This window comes from Ochotona princeps, chromosome 3 (genome assembly GCF_030435755.1).
Source record: "Ochotona princeps isolate mOchPri1 chromosome 3, mOchPri1.hap1, whole genome shotgun sequence".
Lineage (NCBI taxonomy): Eukaryota > Metazoa > Chordata > Mammalia > Lagomorpha > Ochotonidae > Ochotona > Ochotona princeps.
In genome coordinates, this window is record NC_080834.1 from 29,446,317 (window position 1) to 29,464,123 (window position 17,807).

Here is a 17,807-nt window from a genome sequence, read left to right on the forward strand (position 1 = left end):
TGGTTTGCACCTGATAAGAGCAGGGGATGGTCATGGTGGAGTAGCGATCTGAGGAAGTCCATGTGGGCAGCCAGGGTTCAGGCTGGGCACCAACTTGGGCTTTGTGTTCTAGTCAACCTTCCAGTGAGAACGGTCTGTCAGTGTGGCTGCCCGCTGACCTAAGGACCTCCCACTGGACCTGTCTCCCACCATCATTGGGTTACGATTCCAGCCTTTTAAATTGTTTTTAGATTTTTTTGAGAGATAAAGAAGAGCAAAAGAACAGCTTTCACCTGCTGATTCATCGCCCAAATGCCTGCAACAGCCAGGTGTGAGCCGAGACAAAGCCAAGAGTTCAAAACTCAATCTAGATCTCCCATGTGGCAGGTAGGGACCCTGCTGCTTCAGCAAACACCTATGGACTTCTGGGATGTGTGTTAGCATGAAGCCGAACTCAGAAGTCCAACCATGGGATGCCAACATGGGCCGTGGATCTCTAAGCAGCACTTTTTTTGATATTTGAATGTATTTGAATGTTTTTATAACATGGATTACTTTTGTTATCAGGAAAACAATATTTTTTCAACAATGTTTCAATATACTTATAATAGCATGGAAACGTGCTCACACTGTATTTCTTCTGTTTCGGGGGTTTTTTTTTTTTTTGGTTACATTGCATTATGCGACACAGTTTAATAGGCAGTGGGATTCCCCCCACCCCTCCCCAAGCCCCCAGGCCCCCCCCCCCGTGGTGGACTCCTCCACCCTGTTGCGTTACCACAGTTCAAATTCAGCTAAGATTCTTTCATTGGAAGCATCTACCAGGCATACCAGCATCATATTCTAAGCAGCACTTTAACCACTGTACCAACACCCCCAACACACACACACACACATTCTTTTAGGACAGCATAGTCCTGCCTGAGTTCAGGCCCTAAGCCATATCAGACTGTAGCACATCCGTTTTGTCACCTTCCCTTGTACCTGGACTAATGGTCAGAGTAAGCTCAGAATTTTTATAAAGTGAGATGAGGACGCATGTAAACTTCGCGATGCTTTATGTTGGAAACATTCAATCTGTCTATCATCTATCTGCTTTCGCTGGGATAGATGCAGTTACCCACCCACATGCTGAGACACAGGGACCCCCAAGGTGCATGGGCAATGCACCCATCAAACGCACAGCTCATGGACCAAGGAGCTCGTCCAAGGCACGTGAGTTGGTCTGAGATTTGAAGCCGCAGACCATTCCTTCTGGCTATTCTCCACGGAGAGCCTGTCCCTTGCTAGGCTGTTCTGTGTGGGGCAGATGGGTCTTTGTGGCTGGCTTCCTCAGAACTAGCTCAATACCAGGATCATCAGTAAAGCTCCGAGCAAGAAAGGGTCCTGAAGAGGACGCTCCGCATGCAGAGTCTCTTCTCTTGAGTCCCAGCATCGAGAGTCCTCTCCTGGCTGTGTGTTGGCCAGCAACGTCCCTGCAGCTCCCTGCCTCCTGCCCTTCATCATCTGAGCATCCTCACTCTGTCTTCCAGGTCTGCTGCCAGCAGAGGCAACTCCTGGGAGTTGGGCCAGTCTCACCCCCTTGCCGAGCCCTGGGGAGTCACCCAATGAAGGAAGACCATCTCCCTGTGAGCCTGGTGCTCTGACGATTTGATAGCGATGGGAGACAACTCCTATTCATCCCTAAGAGTGCAGCCCAGGAGCTGCCTTCTCCATGGAGTCCTCCCCAGCCAGCTACAGGGACGGTTAGAGGGCTGAGCAAAGCCTGGGCCATGTGCACCTGCCCCACCCATGAGCGTTTCTAGTCCATGCATCCTTTGTGTTCAATGGCTGTAGGCTTGGGTGGAAGGGAATGTCTGATTCTTCTTACAATCCCATCCAGCTCCCCCCAGGAGAATACGCACTCTGTCCCGGAGCCCTGCCTGTAACTGCTGCCAGAGTCTTTGCTGTAGGAGCACCTTAGAGGTGACACCACTTGTCATGAGCCTTCAGGTGTCATAGGGACCAAGTCAAAGTCCAAGAAAGTGTGCCCAGGGAGTCCAGTGCAGTGACCTAGTGGCTAAAGTCCTCGCCTTGCACGTGCCAGGAGCCCATATGGTCACGGGTCTGTGTCCCAGTGGCCCATCCAGCTTCCCATCCAGCTCCCTGATTGTGGCCTGGGAAAGCAGTCGAGGATGGCCCAAGGCCTTGGAACCCTGCACTTGCGTGGGAGACCCGGAAGAAGCTCTGGGCTTCTGATTGGCATAGCTCCAGCTGTTGTGGCCACTTGGGCAGTGGACCAGCAGATGGAATAATTTCCTTTTTGTCTCTCCTCCTCTCTATATATCTGACTTTCAACAAAACTATATAAATCTTAAAAGTGTGCACAGGGCTTGGTATGGGGGCACGGTGGATTAAACCATCTTTTGGGGTGCCTGCATCCCATTTTGCAGCACTGGTCCAGGTCCTGTTCCTCTACTTCTAATCCAGCATTCCTGTCACTGCTTCCAATGCAAGTAATGGCTCAAGTGCTTGGGCATTTATCATCTTTCATGTGGGAGATGATGGAGAAGGAGTTCCAGGCTCCTGGCTTCAGCCTGGCCCAGCCCCAGCTTTTGTTTCCACTCAGAAAGGGAACCAATAAATGGAAGACTCTCTTTCCTTCCTGAATAAGTAAACACACTTTTAAAAATAGAGAAAGATGCCTCCCACGTCACACTACTCTGCCGGTATGACACTCACAGCCTGGATGACCTTCAGGTTCCTAAGGTTGACTCAGAGCAGTGGCACATCAGGTCATAGGAGGCAGTGAGAGGGCCAGCCCTGACTGGACTCCTCTCAGCCTGCCCTCCCGGACCTGTGAGCTGTGCCGCTGAGTCCCTGTGTGCAGCTCCCACTCTGGACATTGACCAAAGTGTGGGTGGCAGGGAACACAACCCACGCATACTTTCCACTGGATCAGCACAATGTACCGTTCTCACTCTAAACCCTTCTGTGCCATCCCCCTTCTATGCAGTCCCCAAGGAGGCCCCTGTGGCCATGCTCTTCCAGGGACCTGCAGGAAATGGGAGAATGGAGGACAGAGGGCAGAGAGGGTGGGACAGCTTTGCACCCCTTAACAGCCAGCTTCTCCTGGGCTCCCACGTCATCTCTGCCCACTGCCAGATGCCTGTCACCCCTCAGCCTCTCCTTGTCCCTACGTGCAGCTCAGCGTCTGTCCTCCAGGTGCACCCATGGTCTTGCCTGCCCAGGAACCAGCCATGTCAGTTACACAGCTCTACCTGTGCTGTGGGTGGCGCAGGGGTCTGTCCGTGGTGGACAAATGAAGCTGCAGTGTTTGCTTGCTCCCTCATTTATTCCAAACACCCGAAAGTAACTTGTGTTTCAATTTTATAGTTTCCTGTTACTGAAATGACATTATACAATGTCTTGTATGTCTGTGTGTGCGTGTGACAGATTTGCTTTCGCTGCACAAAAACATAAGTTTAAACAGCAAATGTTGTCTTAAACAGAACTACCAAGGTTTCAAACATGAAAAACAATCAAACATTTGCATGCAGTCAGCTCCCTCAAAATTAATCTGTGATATTAGGACTCAACTGATAAAGCATATTGCGAAATTTGAGCAGTGGTATTGAAGTTTTGTTCATGGCTTGATAAAATCAATGTGGATCCATTCAGGTAATTATTAAATGATTTGGAGAGCTGCCAGCATACAGCAGTAGCCATTATTGCCTTCGACAGCTTTATATGTGCCAAACTTCAATTATGACTCGTCTTTCACCTGAGCCAAAGCACTATACGCATACATTGTAACTCGAGGTCTAAGGATACAGGAATAATGTATTTGTAAGAATAAGATTGAAGGAACCTTTATTTGAAAATCACAAACTTGCAATGCTGTATCTAGTTGAATTAGAACAATGGATGTTTAAACTGAAGAAAAGAAAATCAGTACAGAGACGCTCCAGGAAGGTGCCCTGACATGGAGGTCCCAGCAGGTCCCGCAGGTGACCTGAGGTGTCTCGGGCCTCATGGCATCATTCTTTTCCTCTTCTCTGGAGTACCTGATGCCGCAGAGCAGACCCTGGGCCTTCCCAGCTTGGAGGCCTGGCATAGAGCAGCAGGTGCAATGCGGCCAGTGCTTGACTTGCTCAGCTGGCCGGGCTTTCTCTCTGTGGCTGTACCAGCTGCCCGGCTTTCCTGAGTACCTTTCTCCTGTACCATCTGTGCGCAGTGGAGGGCCTCAGGTTCTTCTGTGCTTTGCTCCTGTCTTGTGCAGGTGGGGACTCTGCGGGGTGGGCCTTGGGAGGCTCCCAGGAGGTCTGTCCTCCTTGGTGCCTGTCTCCAAGGCTGTGCTACAGCTTCCTACTGTGACTCAGGTAGGATTCGCAGCTGCGAGTTTTCTGGGTTTCACAGGGCCTCCTGGGTTTTCCAGGGTTTCCTGACTTTCACAGGACATGTGTTCAGTCCCCAGCATCAGCGACCTCAGCAGATCCACTGCTGCTCAGCACACGCAGGCTCCTCTTTCTGTACGTCCTCCTCCTGCTCTACTGCCTGGGTCCCTATACTCCAGGTGCTTACCAGGGAGTCTGCAAACCCAGGCCTCCAGCACGTGTTTGGCCACCTGACTTACAGGTGCAACGGGGGGAGGCAAGATGCCTTTCTTCTTCCCCATCTCTCTAGACCCTTGGCTTTCTTCTCCCCAGTTCTCACGGAGCTCTTCTGGACAGTCGGTGAAATGCCTCCATGCAGATGTCATTGACGTCTGTCTGCTCCTCTCGGCTGTCCCGTATCTTGCATCAGTTCCTTGGAGAGTCATGGAGGCCAGCTTTTCCGAGCCTTTCCCACTAAGGCTGCTGTGGCCTGCAGGAAACTTTCTCCTCAGATCTTTCTCAGGGCTCAGCAGCAGAGCGGCTGGCCTCTCAACTGCTGCCTGTCCAGGACTCCACATGTGGGATCCCCTTTCTCTTTACCCTTAAGAAGTGAGTTGGGAAGTTTCTGTTTCCTGGGAGGCTGTGTGATGACCTGGGTGTGCACTGAGCTGTGTCTCCTGCTGGCTTTACCCCTGGAAGTGTCAGAAGCCCCATCCAGGTTCTTGTTTCGGTGTGTTCCTTATGAGTTTGCTTGGAGATTTCTTGGCTGCGTTGTTACTGTTGGGTTTACCTGTGGCTTTGCTCGTATAAGACTCTGGTGATGGTCGACAGGTAGGGGCAGAGACGCTCTGTAGTCCCCCCACTCTCTGGCTCTTAGTGAGCTGCGGGCTGTGGGGGAGTGGGGCACGCCACGAGTGCTGTGCCACCGACAGTGCCCCAGCACCGTCTGTGCTGCTGACTTCGGGCTGCCTGAGTCTCACTTCTGTTCTTGACACTTTCCAAGCTTCATCATGGTCAGCAGCGTGACCATGAGGAACCCAATGGGTGGACTCCACAAGCTCTCCCCAGCATTCCTCACCATCACCAGGGGTCTGTCTAGGGTACTGGAGCTAAGGTTCCAGAAGAAGCTCCTGGGTCCTGGCTTCAGATCATTTCAGCTCCAGCTGTAGTGACCACTTTGGGAGTGAACTGGTGGATAGAAGATCTTTCTCTCTGAGAATATGCATTTCCAATAAAAATAAAGAAATCTTAGAAGAAAGAAAGAAAGAAAGAAAGAAAGAGGAAGGAAGGAAGAGAAAGAAGTAAATAAATCACACAGCGCTACAGAGCACACGTGGGAGGACCTCTGGGCCAAGGCTGTTTCTGACCCCACAACATGTTCTCCCTGAGGATGCCTCAGAGCTTGTGCCACTGATGGCCAAGGGGCTGCGCCCACCAGCCAGGTCCCCTCCACTGCTCTGGGCAATGACTTTCTGTTGTGATATGCAGCTCCCGGTAACCACCTGGTGAATTCGGTAATGACTGGGTGGAGGGACTTCAAGAGCCCAGGGTGTGTCACAGATCAGAAATCACTCCGTGTCTAAGAATCCCGATCCTTTCATCTCAGTGTGTAATTAACTGGGTATGCAAATCGGCATTTTAAGGAAGGGCTCTGGAATGATGATCACTGGGTAGACACCACGGTTGCATGCTGTTTCAGTCAGCACTCCATCGAGACACAGGCTGCTTAGGGAGGAAAAGGACTCCAGGTGGGCACAGCTGGGGAGGCTAGGAGTGTAAATTGCACAGTCAGGCTGGGCCAGGGCTGCTCCATGGCGCGGATCGTGGATAGGACAGCAGCAAACAGGTGACCAGCTCTTACGCCAGCAGAGGGTGGCAGGACCCGACTCAGGCTTTGACAACAGCTGCCTTTCTAGGGAACTCATTCCAGGAGGCTCCAGTCCTCTACACCTCACCACCAAGCCCTGCCTCCTAAGGCCTTCCAGTGCCACCTCTGGCGACCAAGTTCCTACCCTGTGACTCATAGAAGCCCAAACCCTCCTGAGACTCAGCAGCAGGTGTGGCTTGAATCCTGCAATGTTTCATTGTCCTAGAGGATGCTGCAGAGCAACTGCCTTCCACAGTCCAGGCGCTGCTGGGAGGCGGCCCCGTGCAGTCCTGTGCAGCCAAGACGGGGATTCCCTCCTGCTGAGAGAGGCTTGGGCAGCGAAAGCCAGCCCAGACCCAGCTGAGGGGCTTGTCATGCAATCCCCGGCAATTTCTTAAGGAGCCTACCCTTGCCAGTTGAGGCGATGAACTGGGACCCAGACAGCAGGCTGAGTATTTTGATTCTGAGGGAGCCCAGCTACCCAGGGATAGGTGGCCCTCACAGGTCATTTTTACCACATCTGCTGAAGTCTGATTGTGCTGCCCAGGTCACGTGTCAGAAAAGTCATCCCAACAGCAGAGGTGGTGGAGGCGGGGCCTACGTGGAGGCGGTTTAGGCTCTCCCCAGGCACATTAGCAGGGCTTCAGATTGGAAATGGAACAGCAAGGACTTGAGCCAATACAACAATATAGGACCACTGCTGTAAGCAGCACCTTAACTCCCTACCTCACAATGATGGCAACAAGATTCAAAGTTTTTTTTCCCCCCAAAAAAAACTTTTCGTTCCATTGTCCCATAAAGTTTTTGAAATCTTTTTGTCTTTAAATAAGAACAAGGCAACTTCAATTTTAAAATGAACTAAAGATTTGAACAGAAACTCTATCAAGTAATATCTCTAACTTCTTTACTCCCCAGTGCAATGCAGGTTGAAACCACCGAGAGCTCCATGTACAGCCCTCCAGCATGAGCAGAGTGAAAATGTTGATCATACGAGTGCTGCAGATGATCGTGAACAATTGGAACTCTTTTACATTTATTTGTTTGAAAATCAGAGTTACAAAAAAGGCACAGAGACAGAGAGAGAGAGAGACAGAAACCTTTCGTCTGCTGGTTCACTCTCCAGATGGCTGCAATGGCCAGGACTAAATGAGCTGAAGCCAAGGGCCAGAAGCTTCTTGTGGGACTCCCACGGCAGGGGCCGAGGCATTCAGACCATCTACTGGTGCCTTCCCCAGGTCATTAGCAGGGAGCTGGGTCAAAATTGGAGCTGCCATGCCTGGTACCGGCACCTGTGGGATGCCAGTCTCAAAGGGGGTGGCTGTACTGACTGTACCATGATGTTGGCCCCTGAGACTCTTGTAAACTACTCGTGAGAGTGTAAAACTCCATAACCAGTTTTGAAAACTGGAGGTTTTTTTAAAAATTTTAAACCACAACTCAATTGCTAGAGAAACATGGACAAACATCCACAAAACTTCTTGCATATAAATGTTCATATGAGTTTCGTTCCTACTAGCCCCCAACTGGAAGTCACTCCAGTGTTCATGAACTGATGAATGGAAACCCCACCTGCGGAGGATGCGCACGCTGCGACACCTGAGCCAACAGAGCACCACACAGACGCAGCAACACGCCACTCCCTAAAGCCCTGTCCCCAGGGGAAAAGCACACAGAGCAAGAGGGCATGGGGTGTGGCGCCACTGAACATGCTGTCCAGTAGGGAATGTGAGCTCTCTGAGACAGGCATCGGATGGGATGGTGGAAGGGCCCTGACGGGGAAGGCGTTCAGGAGGGAGGGACAGTATCTCTGTGTGACCAGGAACATGTCTCACCCAGCTGTGTGCATTTACACAAGTAACCCCGGGTACACCCATAGGATCTGTTCATTTTCCTGCGTGTAAAGCGAACCTCAGTTATGCAGAGGGGAGGACATCAAGGCCAGCCTAATATGGAGCTTGGACGAATCAAGGCCAGCCTATCACGGAGCATGGACGAATCAAGGCCAGCCTATCACGGAGCATGGACCAGTCAAGGCCAGCCTATCACGGAGCATGGACGAATCAAGGCCAGCCTATCACGGAGCATGGACGAATCAAGGCCAGCCTATCACGGAGCATGGATGAATCAAGGCCAGCCTTTCACGGAACGTGGACAAAGAGGACGCACTCATGAAACGATTTCCTTGCAGCTCTCTGCTGACAGGCGGGAAGGCTTATGACGTAAGACTACTTCTTAAACCCTGCCCATTGATTTAGGACACGATCTTTCTTTTACTGAGGAAAACAACTAGGTAAGCTTAACAATATTGGATAGCGTTATTTGTCATAATGTTAGCCTGTGACTGAACAGCTTACACGACAGGAGTTAGCTGTGGAGGGCTCTAGAGGCTGGGAGTACAGGAGCACAAGGCAGGGGTGGGAGTCACAGCAATGGCCCTAGAGCCTGTGGTTTATGCTCACCCCTGCCCCGTGAGAAAGGGACTTACAGGTGTGAGCGAGTCCCGAGCTGGGCAAGCTGTCCCGGGGTGCCCAGGGGCTCAGGTGCCTGCAGGGAGCCCAGAGCTTTGAGGAACTGGCTCTGGGGATGGCATGGAAGAACTAAGGCCTTCAGAGGCCACTGCCCCAGCAGCACTTTGCCCTTCGTCCTGTGAGACCGAGTTTGGCGGTAATGGCCAGGGCTAGGTCAGGTCAAACGCAGGAATCTCTAGTTTCCTTCAGGTCTCCCAGAGGGATTCAGGAATCCAAGTACCCTGACCATCTTCTCTGCTCTGTCAGAAGCATTAGCAGGGAGCTGGATTGGAAGTAGAGCAGCCAGGCCTCAAACCAGTGCCCAGGTGGGGTGCTGGCGTTGCAGGTAGACAATTAGTGTGCTATGCCACATCACTGGCCCCGTGTGTGTATGCCTGAAGCCAACAGTACATGAACATTTCTTACAGTAGCAACTGGAAACTATGGAAGCAGTGACTTGGAGATCCTGGCAGCCCCATTGTGACCACTGCAGGCCTTACAGAGTGATCTCATTGAGGGAGCCTGACCTTGCACTCCAAGTAATTTGGTCAGTTGAGAGCAGCAGATTAAAAGGCTGAGTTCACCTGCCCTCTTAGTCTTCAGTGTCTCCTGGGAATTCCCCCTGAGTTGAACTAAAAGGAAAAAGAGACAGAAACTCTTGTGTGGGTAACACCCTGGGGCAAGGGCAGCAGTGAACTGCAGGTGTGCTCAAGGACTGAGCATGGGGGTGGAAAAACAGAGCGACCATCCTGTGAACCATCGAGTCAGAGGGAGGCACAAGCCTTGGGCTGGGACCCCATGGACATGGTCCCTCAGCCGGGCAGAGCATCAGAGTCACCCTTGGAAGTGGGACGAAGTTCAGATGTCCAGGCCACACCCAGGCATGAGAGCACGTGGTCCTCTGGGGCACCCAGAGGCCCTGCGTACGATTTCACTGTCTCCCCATTCCTTCCTCTCCCCACCCTTGCTATCACTGACAGGTGTCTTGAGACTGGAGCAAAGCTCCTTGGACTTGAGTCATATAGAGCAGTCACTTTCAATAGATCAGTTCCTGAGAACAAGGGGCTACATGGACCTTGCACACTAGAATGAATTCCCGTGCCAAGATTCCCAAGGACGGTGACTTCACACTCACGTAGAGGGGCCCTGGCTCTAAAGTGTGCAATTCAGGGTCATATTGTTCCTACATAGCCTCCCGTTTTTGTTAGGAAGATCTGACACTTGGCCTTCAGACACAAAGAAAGGCAGGTATTTGGCACACCGGTTGGGGTTCCACGTGGGACGCCCACCGTCCATAGCACAGTGCCAGAGTTTGGGTTGCAGCAGTACCTCTGAGCCTGGCTTCCTGCTAGTCCACACCCCGGGAGAGGCCTTGCTACCCGTGTGGGAGACCCGGATGGAGCTCCAGGCTTCCACTCCAGCCCTGGCTTTCGCAGGCATTCAGGGAATAAGCTAGCGGATGAGAGATCTCTCTTCACTCTCTCTCTATCTACTGCCACGACTGCCGAGTTTTGATTCCACTGTATGAATGTCCGTGACCTTCACATGTAACTTCTCTCTCTGGACAAGTTCAAGTTCAGGTGAGCCACTCCTTTCATGATCATACCTTTTCATGCCGTCACATGAGTGGAAAGAGTGATGTCACACCTGGGCTATCTCTAACCGAGGAGGGAGTTGAGTATCGAGAGGGAGGGCAGGCAGGGTCTCTAACTGGTGACCAGGCCGTGAGGGCTGTTCCCTCAAGAAGGGATTACCAACCGGTGGATAAGTGGATGAATGGGTCATCTGGAGCCTGGGTCCATGGTAAAAAATCAGCGGGCCTCTAGCTGCTGTGTGATGGAAACCCTGTGTTACCCCAGCCAAAGGGCCCTCAACCACTCAGCTCCTGGACCTTGCTGGGGCCCCACCCCACCCACACCCCCAGCTGTCAGCTGCATAAGCCTCTATTCCTTATAAACGATCCAGTCTCTGATGCCTCAGTCAGCTGTCAATAATGGCCAGGCGTGGCAGGTTGAGCTGCTTCCTGCCATGCTGGCTCCCTCTACGGGTGCCTGTCCAACTCCCAGCTGCCCCGCTGTCCATCCAGCTCCCTGTAATGTTCCTGGGAAGGCAGTGGAGTGTGACTCAAGCGTTTGAGGCCCTGCACCCACATGGGAGACCCAGAAGAAGCTCTTGGCTCCTGGCTTGGCCCTGGCTTGGCCCCAGTTGTTGCATCCATATAGGGAGCGAACCAGCAGATGGAAGATCTCTCTCTCCCTTTCTCTATTCAGGCTTGTTCAGCTCAGTGGGACCCATGCTCATTTTTTCTGTTGGGGACCTCCAAGTAAAGGACAGGGTGTTGAAAGCTGGTCAAGGGGCAGCTTCACACTGACAGACTCAGGTCTTGGGTGTAAGTAAAGAGTCCTGTCTGTGAGGATGCACCTGGGGGAGCCCTGGGCCATGGCGGGGAGGAGCAAGACGCACAGAGCTGCGGGCCAGGGTCCAAGCATAGAGGACAGCAGACAGGGTGGGAGCACCAGATGGATGGAGACAGCTGGCAGGTGCTCCTGGGCTTGGGGGCTGAGCAGCTGTGGGGACACGGGGCTACTCAGCTACACAGAAGGACTCTGCCCTGTCCAAGGTGACCCCTATGCATCTGAAGCATGTGGTGCCTGAGGACCAAGGCCCAGATGTCCATCTGTTCTGCGTACAGGGTCCAGGATGCTAACTGCACACAGTCACACCTCCCTGGGCCTAGCTGTGTGTGCTGGTGTCTTTCCTGTGCTGTGCATTCTGCTGGCCACACCCCGTCCTCTCTCTCGTCTTAACACTGCCCAACGGTCATCAGAGCTGCTCTTGACTGTGGCTGCATTGCACCCAAGCTGAGCAGTCAGAATCTGCAGCTAACAGGGACTGCAGGAGGCCGGGATCACCCCGCCCCACCTCCACAGCGCGGACTTGACACATTGGGTAACCATCTCCCAGAGAGCCCTCCCCAGGAAGCTCCCCCCACACCCTCTTCTCTCCCTTCAAGCCTTGGTGTGGTGGGGTGGGGGGCAGAATCGCACCCTCCTGTAGGTGCACTGCCTGCCGTCTCCTTGCTAGCCCTCAGCCTCAATATCACTCAGAAACGGTCCTTCTCCTGCGTCGCCTGGCCGCTCCTCGCGGGATGGAGCAGGCAGCGTGGGTTGGAATGCTGCCCCAGTCAACAAGCACCCTCCCTTCATGTAGACCTGGTGGCTCTGGCTTGTGTACCGAAGGTGTATGCAGATTTTTTTCTCCATGTGTATAGACATCTAGACGAAGTTTTTACAACAATATGTGTCCAATGTAGTTTTCCATCTTCCTCTAGCATAGATGGAACAAGGCGTGTGTGCCTCTGTTTTTAACTTTGCTGTCAGGAGAAAACTTCTTTTTGACTATGGGACATCGGGAAATGTTTAGCCACAAAAAGTACTATCTTAAAGCTATTGCTAAGAAAAACAAGAAACACATATTGCAAAATGCCACTGCCCCAAATTAATCTACAAATCTAGCACCGCTCTAGCAAATACATTATGTAGTTTGGATGGCGTGGTGGTCTGAAGCTTTCTCTTATTGTTTTCAACAGTCTTGCAGAACTTGTCTGGTAGTGTGGCTACACGTGCAGATTCAGGAAATGAAAGCAGCTAGCACAGAGAAAAGGGCTTTCTTGTACCAAATATCTCTGTGCAGCTCAGGCTATTGAAATAACAAGGAATTTTATTTCAATACAAACATAACACTAATCATTCATAGTCTCTGAAGACTCAACAAAGAGGGGAGATTTTCAACAGGACTGTACTCACGAATCTCTATTTTTTGTTTGTTTTTATTGGAAAGGCAGTGACTGAGTTAGAAGGAGAGAGAGGTCTTACATCTGCTGATTCACTTCCCACATGACTGCTACAGTTGGAGCTGAGATGGTTTGAAGCCAGAAGCTAGGAGCTCCCAGGTCTTCCATGTGGCTGCAGGGGCCCACATACTTGGATGATCCTCTGCTGCTTTCCCAGGCCATGAACAGGAAGCTGGATCAGAAGTAGAACTGGCACTACATCAACCTGCTTTACCATGGTGCCGGCCTCAACGAATCTCTATTTTAAAACAGTACCATCAAATTAAAATGCTACACCGAACATCCCCAGGAGGAAATGTAGCATCAATGAAGTCACAGTTGTTAAACTAAACCCAGAGCCATAAAACCACAGCAGAAATGGTCTGGGCAAGCGTCAAGCTGGGGATGGGGGTGCTCAGCCCCCGCTGCTGGGGAGGCTGGATCAGCCCTGCAGGTGGGCCTGGAGGGCTCCCATGGGGAGGCTGGATCAGCCCTGCAGGTGGTACTGGAGGGCTCCCATGGGGAGGCTGGATCAGCCCTGCAGGTGGTACTGGAGGGCCCCCGCTGCTGGGGAGGCTGTATCAGCCCTGCAGGTGGTACTGGAGGGCTCCCATGGGGAGGCTGGATCAGCCCTGCAGGTGGTACTGGAGGGCCCCCGCTGCTGGGGAGGCTGGATCAGCCCTGCAGGTGGTACTGGAGGGCCCCCATGGGGAGGCTGTATCAGCCCTGTAGGTTGTCCTGGGTGGGCCTCTAGGGCCCCCACTGCTGGGGAGGCTGGATCAGCCCTATAGGTGGGCCTGGGTGGTGGAGGGCCCCCATGGGGAGGCTGGAACTTGAGAACTCCACATTGGACAGGATTTCCTTGTGTGGCTGCCACGGCTGTCTCTCTGTGTGAAGTAACCACCCAGCTTTCCTGGAGGGAGAATCTTGTTCGGCTGCAGAGACGTTCTCTCCAGCACTTGGCCTGCATCTTGCGGGGGCTGTGACTCTGCATTGTAACGGTGGCACATGGGCTGGCAAGGACCCTCTGTGTCCTGCTGCTCCGTGCACGGGCCACTTCCTGCTGCGATTCAGACAAGATTCCAGGCTACAGCTGGGCTGGGTTCTCCAGCCCGGTAAGACAGGTTCACAGAGCACAGAGGCTGGGTCCTTTCGAAGGCTTGAGCTGGTCCTGTGAGGTTCTTGTTTGCGTTCCCCTCCTTCCTTGGTTGCCCTTGCTGCCGGATCGTGGGGCCTCTCAGGCTGCTGCCTCCTCCAGCTCTGCTGCCCAGCCCTGCAGGCGATTTCTGGGGAATCTGCAGACGCATGCAGCGCGCTCCGCATAGATCAGCTCAGCTCAGGGCATCTCTGTGACTTGTTTTATGCATGCCTGGGGGGGGGGGGGTACCTGAGCAAAGGGGGGAGCAGGTACCCAGCTCTGCTCCTCTCCTCCCTGTTCTCATTCAATCTTTGCTTCCATCTCTTCCAGTTGTTGGTTGAGCGCTTCTGGGTTTGCGGAAGTTCCTCTCTGCCCTTCTGTGTCTTAATCACTTCTTCGGGGGAGTTACGCAGCAAGGCAGCTGTGGCCTACAGGGAAGTCCCACCCAGATCATTCTCTTGAGCCCACAGCAAAGGGACTGTCTCCCAGGGGTGCCTGGAGGCCTTCTTGGCATGGGTCCTGCATCCAGTCTTCAGCCCTTTGACCCACAGGTGTCCAGGAGCTGAGCATGTTCAGTTCTGCCTGTCTGTCCAGAGGTGTGAGTGCGTGACCGGGCAGAGCCTGAAGGTGGAGGAAGGGCTCCTGGACATGCTCAGGGACATGCCTCATGCTGTCAGCAGTAACAACAGAACTGCTAGGGGTGGCCCCAGGAGCGAGCGCAGGGCATTTCAGGGCTGTCCAGAGCACCACAGAGCTCTCAGCTCATCTGGCAGAACCCTGGCACACAGACCCTGTGAGGCCAGAGTGTACAATTGCTGTGGCCAGCAGCTTGGCCCCAAAGCCAGCGTCCTTGCCTGAGCCCTGGTCACCGCACAAACAGAAAGTGCGGGGCCCTGAGGGTGGGATTGGGGCTGCGGGGATGGCTGAGGCTGGGCGTAGCCTGGGCTCAGGGCTGTTGTCCCTACAGGAACCAGGAGGGGCCGCGCCGGCATGTGCCCTGTTGGGCATGGTAGGGTTTATCCCCGAGTCGGGATCCTGCTGCCTGGGGAAGCGCGTCCTGTCCGCAGAGGTCTGGGAGGCGTCTCTGCGCTCCTCACCTCGCTCCGCTGCATTTATTCCTTGTTGCTGGAATTTGCATGATCTTTCCCCATAATGCTGTTCCTGTTGCTGCCCTGGGCCTTCTTTTCGTCATTCACTCTTTTTCTATCTTTTGTCTTATTTGAGCACTGGATCTGATTTGGATTTTGTTTCGATTCCCACATTAAAAACCTCAGTCATGCTCCTCCACATTGAAAATGTCAATCACGCCCCTTCCCCTTTTTAAGATGTATTTAATTATTGGAAAGAGTTACACACACACACACAAAGAGACTTTCCATCTGCTGGCTCATTCCCCAAATGGCCTCAACAGTCAGAACTGGGCCAGTCCAAAGCTGAGTCAGGAGCGCCACCAAGCCTCCCCTGCCTTCTCCGGCAGCCCCCAGAAACAGAAAGACCTCCTGTGGGTCTCCCCACCTCCCAGACTCCACAGGGAGCTCGCCTCTCCACCCTGGTCCTCAGCCATCAGCATGAGCCCATCGCTGCGAACTCAAGCCTTCAGGCACATGAATACCTACAGGACGAGGGCCACAGCCTGTCAGATGCACATGGGGCCTTCGGGTCTGTGCGGACAGCTTACGATGAGACCACATGGGGAGACAGGATCCTTCCAGGGCTCCCCGAGTTAAACCCATTGTCTCTTGTGTGGGCTCTGACCCCGCACCAGTGCCCCCCAGAAAGTCAGTGGAGCATGGAATGAAAACGTAACCTGACGGTGCTGCAAAGCAGCTCGGCCTTCCATGCCTCATGTTTTCCATGAACTTTTTCAGAGCCCCTCAAATGACTGGTATCCTCACACAAAAGGGGAAATTTGCACACAGACTCTGGAAAGGGATAGGAACCAACCTGCCAGACCCCTGGGACCACCAGACCCCAGAACTGCAAGAGGACGCTGTCAGGACTGTAGCTCTGCCTGCCTGCCCACCCAGACTGCCGAGCTTTGTTCTGTCCCCGCCACTCCCTGCCCTGGGAGACGGACAAGGCCAGGGTTCTGGCAGCAGGAAGGGCAGAGGGCAGCCAGGTGGGGCGAGGCAGGACAGTAGGTATGTCAGTGCATGAACACGTGTATGTGTGTGTGCTCTCACAACCCAGCGGATCTTAACCTCTACCACAGGCTGAGTCAGACACACAACACAGCATCTATCTGTGCCCCCGATCACTGGGCCACACTGCAAGACACACAAACCACCACCTGCACCCTGTGCTCCACGGCCCAGGGACAGCCCCTCCAGAGTCACGTCTCTAAACCTGTGTGTGTGCATCTGCACAGTGGGCACACTACAGCAAAGCTCCCACAGTGACAGGGAGGTGCCTGGGGGATGACAGACGGAGGCCGGATCTCAGTTCTCAGATTTGCTATACGGTGAAAACTCACCTGGCCCAACACAGCAATGGGCGGGGCTTCCCGGCGTGTGGGAAAGGGGTGTCTCCCAGTGGGGCTTCACCTGGGCCTGGAGGTGCCTCACGATGGACTCTCTTTTCCCCTTGAGCTTGAGTGTCCCTTTATCAGGCATCCCCTCCCCGTGTCCTCCCGCTGCACAAGCTTCCCTCCCAGCTTCCCTCCGCGACACAGATTCTTGCCAATCGGTCAAATCCACCCCTCACCTGGCACGCACGCGCATGCCCGATGAGCACGGGGCTGGAGTCTGATTTGGCAATCGCTGGTTGCTGCGCCAGGGAGGGGCAGTTACACACCACCCAGGGCACAGGCTGAGTCAGTTCCAGTCGCAGGGATGTCGTCACTGCAGCTATGGGCTAAATCAGTCTTTCCCCTGATGGGTGTCAGGCGGGACTCAGGCCACAGCCAGGAGTTACCAAAGAATTGCTCAAGAAGGGGTTTCCCACCCCCACCCCGTGGCATGCCCTGGGTCTCGCCCTGCTGTTTCGCTCCTACAGGGAAGGCAGAGCCACATCTGGCCCAGATTAGAGGTTCCCTCCCCTCAAAGCAAACTCCACCGAGTGCTGGGATGCCATGTGCACTGGGAACGGGGGTCTGGTTTGTGCAAGGAGCTGGAAGCTGGGGGATCCGCCCCGGGGGTGACATGTACAACAGTTAAAACCAAACTGGGGGTCTCTGTTTGCCACTGCTTGGAAGGCTGACAGGGCCAAGGTCAAGTGCTCCACACTTCTTTTCTGTCCCAGGAATTCATGCCCCAGTGAAACAGCACCGGGTCCTCCAGTTCATTGCTAGGGGGGACCCTGCAAACCATGTGCCTATAGGATGGGCAAAGGTTTTCCCTGTGAGGCATGCATGTTACTAAACCACGCCTGGGACCACCATTCAACACGGGCGCTGGACTGTCGGAATTTAAACACAGGCAAGTTGGGTTTACTGATAGTTTCATGTTCCAAGTACAGTCCGCTAAGCAGTGACCACTTTGGTATACTCTCAGCAGACTCTTCGGCCAGCGCCCCTCCTTCTTTTATTTCTTATTACGTCTGACTTTCTCATAGACTCAAGTGAGATCCATCAGACCAATCTGATTTTACAAGAACTCAGCTTTCTCACCAAACCATCTGATACGCAAACTTGAGACGATTACATGCTCACATAAAATTCACTTCCAAAAGGAAAAAAATGCTGCTTATCCTAACAGGTAGTGCATTGTTTTACAGGCATTGCGATTTTAAAGTTTTATTTCTGGTGTGCCGGTCCCAGGCAGCAGCCTGATTTATAACGTGCTCATGGCCGTGCTGTAAACACTTGTGGGTTCCCAGGCATGAAGGCTGCCAACTCTAACCTGCCGTGAGCTCCTGCAGGCACGCTGCCGGCTCCGACCCCGCCATCACACCACGGGTTGTGACGCCATCACAGTGGCCTAGGTCACCTCCCAGAGGGGACGCGACCGAAGTGCCTAAGCCTTAACGTCTAGGACAGACCTAACACCCTCGGAGCTCTCCTTCAGCATGCCAGCCAAAGCTGGCTGACACCCAGTCCTGCTATCCTCTCCCGGGAAGGGTGTCTGGCCACAGCTCACACGTCCCATCCTGTGTGACACCAGTTCCACGGATCTGCCTCGGGATGCAGACT